The following is an 18,127-nucleotide window of genomic DNA, read 5'->3' on the forward strand; positions in this document are numbered from 1 at the left end:
AAAGTGTTGGGCTAGGATGACTTTATGGCATAAATCTTGGGATTGATGGTCATAGAAATAATAGCTTACTCTGATAAACAATAGCTTACTGTTGAAGAATTAATTATTACACATGCTTCATAGTTTTATCCTCTACCAGAATGTGGCTATTTTTCTGTTGACTTCTCAGTCTGTAACACCCCATTGGACACAACATCTATTGCAAAATTATATAACATGCAAACAGGTACTGTTTGGAATCTCCCAGAAATGTTGAGAATTTAAAAATGAGTAGTTATTAGTCATAGGAATTTTGAAGAACACATATATTCTGTCCTCTTAACAACTTACTTACTTTTAAAAGTTATGGGTTTCCATAGCATTAAACGGTTTTCTGTTTTAGAATGAGAAAATACTAAAGTTATTCTTTTTTGAAAAATTTGGCAAGTATATTGTGAAAATATTGTCTGGTTGGATAACATTCAAGTTGATGAACCTCTGATAAATAAGGGGTAATTAATTCAAATTAGATGCCAAATAGTATTGATTTTTAAAATATTATTACATAAAGAATATTATTTCCTGTGCCAATACAGTGAAATTATATTTTACGCAGCTTATTTTTCAATTTTATTATCAAAGTGATGTACAGTGGGGTTACAGTAATTGTAAGGTATTAAATCATAACTTTTCAAATTTGTTAATCTTCTCTCATTTTCTCACAGTTTTCCTTCACCCCTTCATCCCTCACAAGTTGTAATGTACATTTCCAATATATTGTCTTGTGAGTATTGCTATTGCATTGGTTTGCCTTTTGTCCTTTGTCTCACCATTATGCTTTTCCTCTTCCCTTCACTAATTAAGGTAAATGTGTATACAATACAAAATGATATACCAGAAGGATAAACCATAGGAGGAAAACCCAAAGAAAACAGAAATCACATAGTTCATCAAAAACAACAACCACAAATGAAAAAATCTGGTTACATATCTTGGTATTAATTTTGCTTAGCATCAGCTAATATGGTTATATATACGCATAACAAAGCCACTGGAATATAATAGCTGCATGGATACTATATCATGAAAATAGCATGTTAACTTTTTGATGGTAATGGTGGAATTAAGATTGGTGAATTCGCGGTTCTGATAAAGGATTTTCAAGAGTTTTAAAGTTATGACAGGTAAATTTTAATTGTTCAAAATTTTAACAACTTAGCCTATTACGAAAATTTAAATTGCCTGGAAGAATAGTTTTCATGCAAAGAAATCCAAGGAGACTTAGTAGAGAGGGAGCAATGTGGATGAAGATGTCTCTTTTTCACACTAAACAAACAAACTTGTAAATCCTGTAGGGTCCCTTGGAATTTTCCTTACCCAGGAAATATATTTTCACTGTTTGAAACAAGGTTGTATTGGAATTTAAATTCAAAGTACTTAAAAAAATAAGGCATCAAAATTTGTGAATTTACCTTTAATTACCAAAGAGTAATTCTCTGAAAAAGATAATTTGAGTCAAAATATTTAGGGAGAAAGTGCCCTTCACAATGAAAGAAGGTGTTGGGATTACACATTTTTGTTTGTAACACTTTCCACAATGTCTTTGGATGTGAAGCAGTGAAACACAGAAAAAAATCTGATTGGATACTTCAAACCAATAATTTCACATTTCTATGTGGCTCACAAAAGTGATATCCTTATTAATATGAGATAGTGAAGACTTCTGTTATTACATATGCCAAAAAGTTCAGAAAAGAATTGAGCAAATGGAAAAGTTAATAAAAAAAAAAGTTTTCTTAGAAGACTTAGCTAAGCATATTGTATTCAGCAGTGAAGGAAAGCCAAAACTTTTTGATATAAATTGTGTTAGTATTTTTACTCCCTAAAGTGAGTTTACAGAGCCTATTTGGCTCACTACAATGCAGAACTGATTGAATGAAGACATGAAAATGAATTCAACGTCCAAATGAGGCAACTTAAAGAGTTTTAAAAGAGAAATAATGAAGATTTAACAGTGGTGGAGCCCATCTAGTCCTTCAGCTTCACTAGACATGAAGCCAAGAAGCTGTGATTAATTGGAACTCCGGCAAGAGCTAAGAGGAGGACATAGAAGTAGGACATAGAAGCATTGTCCTTTTGTAACAGACACTGTCTTCCAAGGTATGGGTCATTTAACTCTATTCTCCTCCATACATCTTGGTGAACAAATGCAAGACCAAGAGAAAATAATCTATTAAAATAATTTTGCCTAGAATAACTTCACTGTTCCTGATATAGTATCTAAGGAGAACCTTAAAAGAGAAGATAAAAGTGCAGTATTTTTTGTTTCCTATCAGCATCTTGTTAGGAAAATATATTTTTGAGCTTAGACAATTCTGATTGAACCAACAAGTGATGGAGTACTTATTTTTGTGGTCGCTTTATACACAAGAAGTCTTTTAAGGTAAAAGAAAAAAAAATAGCCGAATATTTGTGATCACAGCTTCTAGGGCTGTATTCTGGAGACAAAGTTTTACATTAGATTTCTCCTCATTAACATAAATGTTGTTTCATGGCAACCAAATGCAAGAGGGATATTTAATGGACTCATTAAATATCAATGGCCAATTAAACAGCATGAAAGAAGAAAATGGCAAATAATATTTAATGAATTACTTTGCCAGAAGAAAGAAGGAAAAATATAATTCAAAATCAATTGACTTAAAAGTATGAAGAAAGAGTAGTGAAGAGATATTAGAGAAAATATAGAGTATTGTTTTCTCTCCAGTGGAGTAATGGGTTCATGATCTTGTTTCTTCCACTCTAACCTCACAAGCTACCAAGTGTGTCTCAGGACTGGATTATCCAGTTCAGACAGAAAACTCGTAGAAGAAAGATACTATTTGCAGCAGATGGAGGTGATTTATAACCTTAGACAATCTATTTAATTCTGTTCAAAATTCTCCCCTATCCCAAACTTCTCTCTTTGAACAGTTTTGTTTGCTTTTTCCAAGACTGCCCTTCATTAATTGATTAAAATTTTGAGAGGTCATATTAATACTCTCTGGAGATTGCTGTTTGGTTGTGATTTTTCTGTTTTTTGTTTCTTGTGTTTTATAACTGAATTTTAAAAGGTTGTGCAATTGTTTTACAATTAAATATATCCATCTTATTGTCCAATGCTCCTAGATCGGAGTCACTCCTTCCATCATTCTCAACCAACCCTTTCTCCAAGATTTATTTCCAATTTACCACTTCCTTTATCATATGTGTACATTGAATATTCTAGCTGTACTTGCCCCTTGTTCATTTTTCATTCATTCTATGTCTTTCCTATAATTCCTCTCTGGTTTCAACTTCCTGATAGTCATTGTGTTAAACTGTCTATTAATACTTTGAATGGTTTATATGCATTCCATGGACTTTCAATCCTGAATATTCTTGAACTGATGTCAGCTTATATTTCCATAATTGATTCATCTGCAGCAACAATTTGCTGGAGACTGGAGAGGTGAATCACCTAAACAAGATTTTATTCTCATCCATTTGGAAGATTAATCTTTAGTCAAAAAGAAAGTTAAAAAAATGGCTTAGAATGTATTCCTAACTACGAATTTTTATAAATGGCTTTGTACAATGGTGTGATTCTTTTATTTTACATGGAATAATATTTTCTACTGCCTATAAGTTTTGGAAAAAGAAGAAAATTAAAATTTATTCCAAAAGAGGAATATTATAAAAATAGAAGACAGATATTATGTTTGTCATATCTCTGATGAATACCCATATTCAAGACTTAAACTCATATTTCTTACTATGTTAGATAGAGGGAAAACATAAAATAACATATGATAAGGCAACTATTTGTGACTTTTTAAAGTGTACCTTATTAAATGATGAAATTTATTAGCTCACGTTTGGGTTTGGAATTTAGGAGGCTAACCTATTTAACACATTTCTGGAAGGCCCTTACTGAAAAACACAAATTGTGGGTTGTACTATTTCTAAACTTTAATGAATGGTTGAACGCGTTTGGCATTAGTGCTGTGTAAATAATTCAACTCTATTGTAACTTGCTCCCTACACTTAAAAATCTTGTAATGTCACTAAGTATCATCAACTTGTAAAATGTCATTTTGACGAATGTGATTTTAAAAAGTTTATTTGAAAAGGAATACACTTTCAGAAGATTAATTGTAGATTATCATTGGTTTGAGAGTGACATTTTTATACCACAGAACCATGTTGTACTGAAGTCCCAGTGTTTTGAAGCACTCCTTAGTGCTTCAAATATTTTTCTGAATTACATTTGATCTCTAAGTCAAGTTTTCCGGGCTTTGGTAGACCAATTATGGATCTATCCTTCAAGGAACTATTTTTTGGCCCACTTATGTTGGAATAAAATCTTTCATTAATCATAGGGGAGGGGTATTAAAAATAATCTTATGACACTTTGTGAACTTGTTCACTCATATGGGCTGGTCATCTATAAGTTGAATGTTTTAATTACAGTACTTTCTCTCAAATTTTGTTATTTCATTCTTCATTTTAAGTTGCCTTGCATTCCACAATTGCTTACTGCTAATACCTGCATCTCAAGGAATTGGGGCCCTGAAATATAGGAAATGAGAAATTGAGGTTGGTCTTCAATTACTATGTGCTGACATGTTGCATGGGCCTTGGTGAGAAATCTTGCCCCTGTTATCTGATGATGCAGGTAACTGGGACCTGGGATCCTAGGACCCATGTGGACTGCAGAAGGATAATGTGTTTTTAGACATCTTAGCAAAATTTGGGTATAATCAATAGGAATGCTTCCGAAATATGGAGAAAAACAGTTTGGGACAAGACAGTTAAAACAATAAACAGAGCAGCAGAGTAAAATGCATTATAGATTAGAGGAAAACATTGTTTTTTACCATGTGGATTCAGAAGACCAAGAACAGCTAGAATGTATCACAAGTTTATACTAAAGACATTGCATTGATACTTTTTATATCTAATATATATTTTAAACCTAATTATTTATATTCCAATTCTATTTATTGGAATAAATAAATATCAATTTATTTGTCAAATTATCAACTAATTCTAGTAAGTTTTACTGTGTGAAATATAAAATCAGCACATATAAATATAAAATATATAATTATATATAATATAATTAAAAGGCACAGGTTTGCATTGTTCTGTTGTAGTTACTGTATCAAAGGCAACTCTGTTTTAAAGTATTATTCCATTATCTCTACCTTAGTGTTTGATAGAGTTAGACCTAAAGATTTACCATTTGTAGATTTACAGCATGGAGGCAAGAGGAAACACTGTGATTAAAACAGTATCAATTTAATGCCTAATAACTAGGAGAAACATATGGACTTCTCCCGCAACTATGAAAATATTTGGTGATAAAAAGGCAGTAGTGTAAGTTCCTGTCTGGTTGGATGGTAGACAGGCCAGGACATTAAGTAATCATGCATATGAACAATTTTTTCACCTTCTTGGCTTTAGCTACTTTTGAAATGGAAGGTATAATAAACAATTATATTTTGATAAAATACCTTCTAGTCTGAACAGTTCTGTTTGAACTGTTCATCTCTCTATGATCCCTTGTAACCAAGATTAGTTTTGTTCTAGTAAGACAATCTGTGCTGTCTGGGTAAGATATTCTGGTTCGTCTGTTCCCACATGGAAGAAGGGTAAAGGCTCAGGTAGACATTTGTGCCAGTAACACCTCATTTGGGAAAATATCAGCTGAAGAAGTTTAGAAGTAGCTCTTAAGCAATGCTTACTTTGAATCCATTAGGTCCACATAGCTAACACAGTTGGATAAATAAGTACTTGAAAAAGCCATCACCTTTGGACCTATCTATAAATAATTGAGAGTATGATCAAATTCCAAATAAAAAGACTTAAGATAGTCATTGACAAAAAAATTTGCAAATGTGAGCAATTGATTGATCAATATAATTTTTTCTACTATTCACAGAATTTTAGGGAAATAAGATCGATAGCATTGTTAGGAACAATACGGTTTCCTTGTTACAAGTAGGCACCCATAGATATAGGCTTGTATATAGATTGCATCATTAACTACTTAAATTTAGAGGATACTACATGCTTCAGCAGCACTAATACTCAAATTACAATGCAGAGATTAACATGGCACTTGCACAAGGATAACATGAAAATTTGAGAAGTATTCCATATGTTTCATTCTTCAGATGCAAGAAATGAAAAACAGTTATTAAAACAAAATTACAACTGTAACAATACACGTAATTCATATAATTAAATTCAGTTTGACATCAGTGTATTAAATATTCACCTCAGAAAGGTGTTTACATAGCATAAACTTTACAAAACTTTTCAAATTAGACAACATTGTCATTTTATCCCAAAGAAAAATAATATTAAGACCTAGAAAAAAAGGAATCAAACTGTTTCTATATGGAATACAATCAGAAAGAACACATTAATGAACCTCAATATTATAAAATAATGTAGAATTCAAAGTATATCTAGGAGAAAATAAAATAAATTATGAACATTATGCAAACATAGAATATAGAATATTTTAAAATATACTTTTTCATACAAGCACCAGAAATATTTTAGTTTCTGTACTACTCATTTCAACAGGTAAGTTAAAATTGTTTCTGATTAAAAAATCACAAACTCTGAAGAAATCATTATACATGTATACAAAAACTATTGAATACATTTTGACATCCAATGCAGGCAATTCACTTGGAAGAATTCTGTGGAATCCATGAATTTTTACAGTAAAATATTGGTGTTGCTGGGCACATGTGGCTTATGCCTATAATGCTAGCTACACAAGAGGCTGAGATCTGAGGATCATGGTTCAAGGCAGCCTGGGAAGGAAAGTCTGTGGTACTCTTATCTCCAATAAACCACTAGAAAACTGGAAGTGGAGCTGAGACTCAAGTAGTAGAGCACTCACCTTGAGCTGAAGAGCACAGAAATAGCTCCCAGGCCCAGAGTTCAAGCCCCATGACAGACCAAAATAAAATATATTGCTCTTATTTGGATTGTGAAAATATTTTGTAGGGACACAAAAGATCGACTTGCATTTTTGAAATTTAAGAAACTTAACCCGACCATTAGGACATAGGTGAACAATTTGTACAGCCTTCCACAACTTCATAGAGGTAGTGATACATACTTATCCTTTTGGCAATATCAAATGCAATTTTTTCTATGTTGTTCTCCAGGCCTGGTTTTATATAATGGTTCAACAGAAGGAAATCAAGCATATATTTGCTAGCTCAATTCTCAGCAGCAAGATGTAAGGGGGACAAGGGGCCTTTAGTTGGGCATTGGTATCTGCATCATGATGAAGTAATAAAGAAGTCACTCTGGTATTATTCCACGTATATGCACTGTGCAGGGGTGTCCATTCATCTACAGTTATTGCATGTGCCGCTTGAGACACCAACTCACTGACAATGTCTAATTGTCCACTGTACGCTTCTCGATGAAGATGGGTATACTCATCGTCATCCCTACTATTCACATGAGTGGCCTTTTGGGAAAGAAGTCTCCGCACTGTAGTAAGTCAAATATTTTTGGCAGCCCAATGAAGAAATTTGCTTGGATCCTTCTTCATTTTTTTTCTGACAATTGTTATCATTCCTTATTTTTTCATCTTGTTCTTCATATTCCTAAGAATTGCCTAACCAGAAACTTTGAGTGCCAGTGGGAATGAGGTGTCCATGTATTTTCCTAATAGTTCACATTGGTTGAACTGGTCAGAAATATCCAGTGAATTTTCCGCAACTGTTTATTCACCATGATTTATTTTCTCTTTTTCCAATTTTACTATTCGAAATTATTCTCACTGGAGAGTAGGGAATTGATGGAGAGTAGAGGAAAGATGTTCCTCCGTATTCAAATGTACACACTGAAAATGAGGACCACTGATGTCTTCATGTGCAGCTTATTCTAGAAATGAGAAATTAGGAAATAACGCCTTCTATATAAATGATTTGGGAAATGGCAGAGCAAAAACTGAAATGATGCAACCAAAAATATGAAAGCAAAATAAATTAGGATAATTATGGAACAATCATATTATCTATGAGAACCAAGAAAGGGAGAGAGAGACAGATGATGTGCAATGTCCTAGCTAGCCACAAAAACCATGCCTCTGATCAATTTATAGAGCAAACAAAATTTTATTTTATAAAAAAGATGGGAATAGAATTTATTTATTTACTTGAAATTAGTAAATACATTTATAGTAGCCTACATAAAGAGACATAACTTTGACCAAATTACAGACAATAAACTAATTCCTTGATAATTCTAGCAACAGATCTGACTGAAACCAGGTGAATCACACTTTTCCTGTATAATGAAGAAATAGTAAGGTAGTAAAGCAGCTAGAGAAGGCAGGGAGATTGTATCTGTGACAAAACTTTGTGGAAATTGGTATTGAGGATTTCTTACTGGTGATCCACTTGCACTGGAAGCATGATTCTGAAATATTGATTTCTGATTCTGAATTATTGATTTGATCATTATATTCTCCAAGAAGAAAAATGAGAATTGATAGTTAAGGACTACTAATACATTTTGACCTTCTCACTAAGCACTTTCAATTATTGAAATCACATGAAGACAATAGACAGGCCTACTTTTTAAATGAAAGCAAGTGTCTTAAAAAAAAAAAAAACAAGGAATATATGTAGTCATGCAAAGGACTTCTATTTTACCAATGCCTCATACATTTTTCTAATGTTGGATAACAATAAATAATGGATCTATTAGAAAGCTCTTAAGGCTCATATGTTCAATAGTGAGTTCTCTTACACTATAATATGATATTTTTTGTGTATGGTCTTAAGAATAATTTACATTACTAACTTGAATTTCTGACAGGACAGTATCATCACTGTACATCTTGCTTCTATACTCTCAGTTTTAAATTACTATTTAACTATGTGCATTTGATAACTACAGAGGAAAAATTAGAAGCCACACTGATGTCTTCTGTCTTTAGTAGTAGTTAATCAGAAAGATGAAATCTGAGGATTGTGGTTTGAAAGCAGGCCAAGAAAAAAAAAGTCCATTAGATTCTGACTTGAAAGTAACCAGAAAAAGCTAGAAATGGAGCTATGGTACAAGCAGTAAAATGCTAGCCTTGAGAAAACTGAAACAAAAAATAAATTCTGGGACAAAGCCAGGCCCTGAGTTCAAGCCCTAGTATTAGCACCAAACAAATAAATAAGGTAATCAATTAATTAAAATTAAATTAAGTGGTCACATTTGGAGAGGCAGGTAAAATGTAACATGGGTGGTGATGGTTCATGTATTATTTTGTAATAAGGTATATTATCATTTGTCCTAATCACTAATATTTTATTTGAACTTTTTTGTACAATAAACCCTGCATTTAGCATGCATGTACATGTGTGTGTGCATGTGCGAACATGTGTATACATGTATATGTGTGCGTGTGCTGTTGCAATGTTGCTTGCCAATCTGGACAGGGTGAGGCTGAAAAGAGCTAACTGTGTTGCAATGTTTTATTTATCAGTGTTCTGTCATGTCATTTCAGTGGAACCACCCTTCTGTACATATTATTTGTCTACTAAAAAAGTCATCATAATCAAAGCATTTACAGCATTAAGTTAGATAAAGAGACTGCTTTCAGCTCTTATTTTATGTGAGGTAAGAAGATACAGACATAATTAGGTAGTAAGTTATTGCTGTAAGATGATTGTCAGTACAAAATTCATATTTGAATTGGTCTTAAATTGGTTATACCTTTAATATACACTCATGGAGTGATTTGGACCGACGTGACCAAACAGGTGTTACTCTCTGGTTATTCCTGTGAAACACAAGTTGGATAAACTCTTTCCGGTTTTCTGTAGAAAATCACTTTCTTTGCAAGACCATATCTATTCGCCCTAAGAGTTAATCAAACCCATATTACGTTTGAATATCCCATCTTATTGACAAAATAAGTATTGTCGATATGCTTGTTAGATATTCCTTCCAAAAACGAACAAACAAAAAGGATGTGTCATGTCCAGATTGTGTATGCATTTGAAGGTGTTTTGTACATGCACAGGTATCTTTACCAATGGCTCTTTTGTGGGAGTAACTATGGCAACTTTAACAAATAAGGCTTTTTGAATATCTTTTCCAATATACATAACATCCCAGAGGAAGTCTTGCAATTTCTAAAAGTCCTTTGAATATTTTGGTATTATTTCAGTTCATTGACTATAGAGCTAAACTTTCTGAAATAAATATTGTTAAGATCTGAAAATGTAAGTGGGCATATAGGCTTTTTCATGCATCATTTTATGAAAACCCAGTTTTTATGAAAGTAAATGGAATAGAATAAAAGAATGTAAGTGAATTGGGTAAGCTAATATTAGTATAACTTTGTTTTCTATTAACAGTCCATTGAATGTACATGATGCAGTTAAATTATTTCCTTTGTGTCTCTGTACTTCAGTTAGTTTTAGAATCTTTATAGTTATGAGTGAATGTTTAGTATAAATAAAGGTCTTTTTAAATGATTAGAATTAACCTTGTGTTATGTGTCCTACTCCCAAGAAAATGAGTTATTTTTAAGTGTTAAGAGTTTATCATTTTCATTATCATTATCATAGGGAATCATTATCATTATCATAGGGAATTAAAAATGCAGTAGTATTGATGTCTTTTTAACCCAATTGTATTCACAAGTTGGAGAGTCTTTAATTCATACTTAGGTCTTGGTGCCTATGATTTTTAACCTCTCATTCCTAACATTAATATGTCAGACTGCATTTTTGTGTATAAGAAAGGTAAAATATTTATCTGGGGTGAAAAGTGATTTTTATATCAGTCTTTCTTTAATAACATTATAAAGTAGTACATTTCTCTCAAAATGTTGGGTATAAAAAGCAATCAAAATACTTCTAATGGTAAACAATTTAGGTGAGCTACAATATGGAAACAATTGCTCCAAAAGACCTGCAGTCTGTTTCCATCAGGAATTGGGCAGGTCATTCTTTCAGTAAGACTGTGTTAACCAGAGATGGGGTCCCCAGGCAGTGCAGTGTTGAGTGAAGGGATAAAATATGATTTATAGTATTTTGAGCTAGAAATCAAGAATGTTATAGTTTAGCAGTTCCTTTCACCAGGGAGGTATAAATTGATTATGAACTTGGAGTTTTCATATTACAGTTACTTATTTTCTTTTTTTGTTGTTGTTGGTCATGGGGCTTGACCTCTGGGCTTGGGTGTTGTCCCTGGTCTCTACCACTTGGACCACAGTGCCACTTCCAGTTTACTAGTGGTTTATGAGAGATAAGAGTCTCACAGTCTGTCCTGCCCGAGCTGGCTCTGAACCACAATCCGCAGATCTCAGCCTCCTGAGTAGCTAGTATTACAGGGGTGATCCACCGCTGTCCGGGTTAGTTACCTATTTTCTAACAAAGATAAAGTGAAATATTATTAGAGTGTGCACAATAATTTTGGGAAATTTTCCTAGAGTTAGTAGACTGAGTGCTGGTATTTAGTTATAAAATAGAATGAGGTTATTTGATATGGTGGGAATGGACCGCAGCCTAACACTTACCGTGTGTACAATGTTGTACTAGTAATTCCAACTCAGAAGACTTACATATCACCATCTTAGAATTAAAAATAGAAGTAGTTCTACTTTATGGGATTATTGTGAGGATTAAATTAGATACCAAAGGTAAAGTACTTGGAAAAACAATCATAGTTTGATATTTTCTACTTGTTATTTTATCATGTGATATATTCAAATATTTGTACTGTGATTTTTATATTGTGTCTATTTAGGATAGGCAAAGTGATGTATTGATATTCATTGCGTTGTTCACTTTTCTGTTATTATGAGGATAATACCTGCAAAGAAAATTTCTGGGAAGGAAATTATCATATTGACTCATGGGTTAAGATCAAATGTCTCCATTGTTTTTCATTATATTTTTAGTAAATAGTTGTACGAAGGGTTTTCCATTCAATGAATCAGTTTTTAAGTATGATGGATCTTTACATAAATTTCTCACATCCTTCCAAACCTCACCCCACTTTCATTTTTTCCTAGTTTCATACTATCTGCATTGAATATTATGGCTTCACTCTCTACTTCCGTAAGTCTCTTTAATCCTTCCTTTTGACTTCCCCTCACATTTTCCAAGTGATAGTTTCCTGGTATTCATTTTGTTGGATTAAAAGTTCAATTTTATAAGAAATTACACCTTTTAAATACTCCTCTGCAAATAGCATGCTTTGATTAATACTGTTGTTTAACTTGCATAAAATTCTGGCTTCCAAATACGCGTCCTTTGTGTGCCTGGCTCTGACGTCATTTACTTAACATAATTTTAGATCTATCCATTTGTTTGCAAATGCTGTAACGGTCTTTATAATGGATGGGTGCAATCCAATTGTGTATATGTGCAACACTTTCTCCAACCATCCCTCCGCTAAAGGGCATCTGGGCTGATTCCATAAGTTCTCTATGGTGAATAGTGCAGTAGAGAACATAATTGTGAGATTGATTTTACTGTAACCTTTGGGAAGAATTCACCACTGTTTTTCTGGGAGGAACCCTCTAGCCAATTTTCCAGAATAAGCACATCCTTCATCTCCATCACAAGGTTTTTCAAGTTCTCAAAAACACACTACCCCCTACAGGTCTGAATCAGCTAAAACCACACTGTGCCCATATTCTTGTTGTTGTTGTTGTTGTTTTCTGTCCAGACGAGGGGCCTGAACTCCAGGCCTGGGCGCTGGCCCTCAGCTTTTCTGCTCAAGGTTTGCAATCTACCAATGGAGCCACAGCGCCACTTCCAGCTTTCTTCTTTTTGCTTATGTGGTGCTGAGGAATCAAACCCAGGGCCTCATGCATGCAAGGCAAGAGCTCTACCACTGAGCCACTTTCCTAGCCCCGATGTGCCCATATTCTTTTAATACATTTTTCATAATTTTACACATAATTTAGTGAGAATCTTATATGTACTTTCCTAATGTGGTAATGAGGGATATGACAATAGAGTAAAAGTAAGAGATATGGAATTTAATTAGCTACTATCATATTTAAAATAATTTTCAGCTCTCATAGCATCACTTGCTATTATTTTAATCTTTTATTTGATTACTTCACCTATCCCCTAAATTATAGCATGATTTAACTACAAAGGCAAAAATGTGTGGTTTGACTTTGACACTCATGTGTGAGGATGCAAAATATGGGCAAATAAAGGGATTGGAATTAATAGCCATTATCCATTTTGTTAAATGGTTTTCTCAAACTGATTCTCACAATTCATATTTCATTCAACAAGAAACGTGACTATTCCCTATGCTTTGCTCCTCATTAAACTTGTTTCCATGTTATTTTGTAATGAAGGATGATTTCATAAATCTACTGTAGATACAAAAACACATTAAAATATTTCTATATGTATGCATTGATATAAATATACACACATATATTATAAAAGTTATAATGATAAATTTTAACTTCTGTAACTGTACAATTTACTAAATTATTAAAAACATGGACGGCTCAGGCCTGGAATCCTGGTTACTCAGGAGGCTGAGATCTGACGATCTTGGTTTGAAGCCATCCTGGGCAGGAAAGTCCATGAGCCTCTTATCTCCAAACAACCAACAGAAAATCAGAATTGGAACTGTGGCTCAAAGTAGTAGAGTGATAGCCTTGAGAGAAAAGACTCAGAGATATCACCCAGGCTCTTAGTTCAAGAACTAAAATCTACCCCCAAAAAGTATTTAATTTACACCTGTGTAAGTAGAGTATTTCTTTCACCCAAATGCACATCCATGCTCATTGCAAGGTAACTCTGTTGTACCTGGAGTACCACATAATATTATCATATAAGTAGAAAGCATTGCAACATGGGTAAACTCTATCTCTCTCATGGATTTTTCTCCACTCAATATTCAAATTTTGCAATTATTCCAATTATTTAAAGTCATAGCTTTTGTTCTTTAATACCCATAATATTAGAATTTCAATTGAGTGTCTTGTGTCTTCTAAATGGATGTTCTTACCACTTTGGCATGCCCCCAGCCCTAAATTATCCTGATTAACTTTCAGATTGAATCTCGATTCCTACTTGTGTTTGATCGTGGGCTCAGTCTACTTCGTGTTATTCTTCCTGGAATTTAGAATAACAGGTTCCTGGCATTGTGTACAGATCTTTCGGTCCAGTCTGAGCTTTAACCACTATCCTCACCACAGTAGGCTCCCATGTAGTCAGGATTTTCATAAGCTTATCATAGCTATTTTTTTTTTTGAGTCCGGTCGTGGGGCCTGAACTCTGGGCCTGGGCGCTGTCCCTCAGCTCTTCAGCTCAAGGCTACCACTCTACCACTTGAGCCATAGCGCCACTTCCGGCTTTTTTCTTTTTGCTTATGTAGTGCTGAGGAATCGAACCCAGGACCTCATGCATGCAAGGCAAGCGCTCTACCACTGAGCCATCTTCCCAGCCCCTATCATAGCTATTTTTTAAAAACCTTTGAATTTCCTGCAGGTTCTTGAGTACTGACTTAATTTGGGTTTGCTTGGGTTGTTTTGTTTCTTTTGAATGTATGTGTTGAGTTGTTCCTCATTTTTCCTTTTGTTTCTTTCACTCAAGTTCTTACCAATAGTGCTGAGAAACCAAATCTTCTTTCTCAAGATAGACAAGGTAAAAAATATTTATTCCAAAACAATTCCAGTAACATTTAAACACCTTCAGGAATTTCGAGAAGATGGCAGAGGAGAACCTGGTGGCTAAACAAGTTCTCGCAGAGAAAGCAGTTCTAATGTTCCAGTGAACAGTCCTAGGCACACCAAGTGTGCATCACAGTACAGAGAGTTTGGCCAGAGAGGGAAAATCCAGGTAAGGAGACAGATGTGAGCATTTTCCGGCAGCCATGGCTGCAGCGGCTGTGGCGGCTGTGGTGGCGTCCATAGCCACCATACCTACAACCCAGAGAGTTTGGGACAAATGTGCCAGATGCAGCAGGTGAACAGATTTTACTCAACACCAACAAGAACTGACAAATAGCAGATATCTTCATCCTGCAGATAGCAGAACATAGGCTACCCAGGAACCAACACTCCAGCGTGAGTACAAAACTGACATTCTCACTGCTTCTCAAAGGAAGCAGAGGAGGGAAGGCCACTCCTCCCCCCAACAGCGGAGATATCCATCTTTGATACAGACAAAGGCCTGGCTAAGCAGCTAGCTCCAACTCAGTCCTTTGATGAAAACAAAAGAGTCATTTAGCGAGTCACAAGTACCTACCCTGACCTGCCATTCTGAACTCCACAACCAGGCAGAGAAAGCTACACCCATGAAGGAGTGGCTTTCTTCACTGGGTAAAAAGAGCCAGAGGCTGCTCCTCTCTACAGCAGCCCTGACAATCAATTGAAACTCAGTAAACATAAACCCTGAGAATGGCTCCAGGCTGGGCTCTGTGAATGTCTCAGAAGCTAGCCCCTCAGGGAAAAGCTACTGTTTTCTGAAAGGCCTCAACTTTTCCCAGAACCCAGCCTTTTCACAGCAACTCCAAACTAGAGGAAACAGCCATCTCCCTCTTTTGTGATACTCAAAGCAGATCTCCCTCCCACTGAACTAGCCTCGGAGGAAGATCACAAACTTCTGGGTAAACCAACAGAATTTTTTCTGCCTGCCCAAACAAACTGACTTAAAAAAAACAATCAAGCCACAGAAAACGAAACACCATAAGCAAAGCAGAGACTCCACCAAGAGACTGGTTACTGACACAAGGGAGATACAGGATCTTCCCATCAACACCCCAAAAACAAAATCAAAGAAGTCTTTTTTTATATCTTTTAAAATATTTACTTTTTAATTATAAAAAATTGTTTTTATTAATCTTTTTTTCTTCCTCTTATAACTCCTATTTTAGGTGTATATGTGCTTTTTAAAAAAAAATCTCTACTGACCTTTAGGTATTTTTTGTTCTTTCTTTCTCATTGATTTTACTTTTTCATCTTTTGTTCTTTTTGCATGAATTATTTGTTGTTCTGCTTATCCTCATATATACCTGTCATTGATTATAAGACCTTATCCCCCATTGTGTACATACTTAATTCATAAATGTATTCCTCAATTCAAAACTTCTTAGGATTAAATTCCTTAATAGCAGTATTATCTATTTATACCTATACAATATTTGAAGTATTTTTTAATTTATTTTTTTATTGTGAAAATACTGTACATATGGGTTAAAATTACATGGGCAAGATAATGAGAACATTTCTTATCAAGCATTGTAGTCTCCTCCTTTGTTTCCCCTTCCCATTCCTTCCCAGCCTCCCACTACCCCCCATTTAATCCTCCCCCCCCACCAAAGTTGTAAAGTTCGTTTTCGACATGACAACTTGTACTTCTCATTGTTGCAACGGGTCCACCTGTATCTTATTTAAACGACTTGTTTTTCCTCTTCCCCTCCACAAATAATTATTTTTTTAGTTTTTCAGGTCTCCTTTCTATCCCTCCCCTCCTCTCATCCTATCCCCGTTCATCTCTCAATGTCACTTCTTTAAATTTTCATTACTTTTAAGAGTTTCACTTTTTAAATTTAAATATTTGTCTTTCTATTTTTTTCTTGTCTCTTCTTTTAATTTTTTTCTCTCTCTCCTTTCATTCTTTCCAATCCATTTCCCTCTTGAGAGTAGGACTTGGTTAATTTCACTCTCCTTTTACCTATCCACATCCCTCTATCCCTATTTTTCCACAACTTTCTCCCTAAACATAATAATTTCTGGTTTGTCAAATTCTTCTTGGCTATTCTTACCCCATTAATACATAGTTGTTTAATGTTGAATAGACTGTATCTCTTGAAATAGATTGTATCTGCAGACTTTTGACTATGCAATTACAGGACTTTGGTTGATGCTTGCCTTAAAATGGTGTTCTAGCACAAAACTAGCATTACTTTCATCCCAAATGGGCAGAACAAACAAGAAAAACACAAGGAAAAATGGCAAGTCCGGGTATCTCAATTCACACTCAAGATAATCAGGTAATAGAACAGATAATGAATAATCCAGAGGAGAGTTCCCAAAAAGCTCTACAAACATTACTGGTAAACATGGTGAATGAAATGATTGAAACCCTGCAAAGGACTCAGTGTGAGCGTGATAGGGAGAGAGAGGAGACAAACCAAAGATCAAAACAGGAAGCTCATGGGCTTGAGGAAGATACTAAAAGGTTGATACTGGAATTGTCTGAGCAGGTTGAGAACACTCAAAGAGAAATAAAGGAATTGCATGAGCAGGCTGAGATCAGACAAAGAGAACTACAGGAATTGCATGAACGTGAGAAATCTAATCAAAAAATAATACAAGAATTGCAAGAGCGGGATGAGCATAGACAAAGATCAATAAAGGCATTCATGGAATCCATAAACAGTCACCTGAAAGGAGTCAGGGAGACCACAAAGAGAATGCTGAATGGAGCCCAACAGAAGCAATGGGAGTCCAAGGAAACCATAACCATTCAACTAAGTGGTTTGAGAATAAACACTGAACACAAATTAAGGAAGTAAAGAATTTCATACAAGATCTAAAACAAAGCTCCAACAAAGATTTTGAAGCCATAAAAACCGACCAATCAGAAGCAAAAGAAATGAAAAAATGTAGTAGAAAGTCTTGACAGTAGGTTAGACCATGCAGAAGATTGAATCTCCGGCATTGAAGACAGCCTAGGTATTATAGAGAAAGAACATACAACTATCCAAGACAAATTCAAGAAATATGATAAATCTATTCAACACTTGGAAGACACCATCAGAAGGTCTTATCTGAGGGAAATGGGTGTAGAGGAGCACATAGAGACAGAAGTTAATGGTCTAGAAAATTTGTTTAACAGGATCCTAGCAGAAAACTTCCCAACACGCAAAAAGATAGGCATATTCATATTCAAGAAGCTTTTAGAACTCCAAATAGACCAGACAAGGACAGGACATCCCATCATCACATTATAATCCACACGGGATCAATTCAGATCAAGGGAAAGATCCTTAAAGCTGCCAAGGAGAAAAGATCAGTCACCTATAAAGGAAAACCAATTAGAATCACCTCAGATTTCTCAACAGAGACAATTAAAGCAAGAAGAGCCTGGAATGA

The 18,127-nt window shown here is 34.6% G+C and overlaps 1 pseudogene; it reads left to right on the forward strand.

Moving 5' to 3' along the window:
• Positions 1 to 6,072: 6,072 nt before the first annotated feature.
• LOC122108314 lies at positions 6,073 to 6,169 on the forward strand (annotated as a pseudogene).
• The last annotated feature ends 11,958 nt before the right edge of the window (positions 6,170 to 18,127 follow it).

Source organism: Dipodomys spectabilis, unplaced genomic scaffold, assembly GCF_019054845.1.
Source record: "Dipodomys spectabilis isolate Male_0828 unplaced genomic scaffold, ASM1905484v1 ptg000056l, whole genome shotgun sequence".
Lineage (NCBI taxonomy): Eukaryota > Metazoa > Chordata > Mammalia > Rodentia > Heteromyidae > Dipodomys > Dipodomys spectabilis.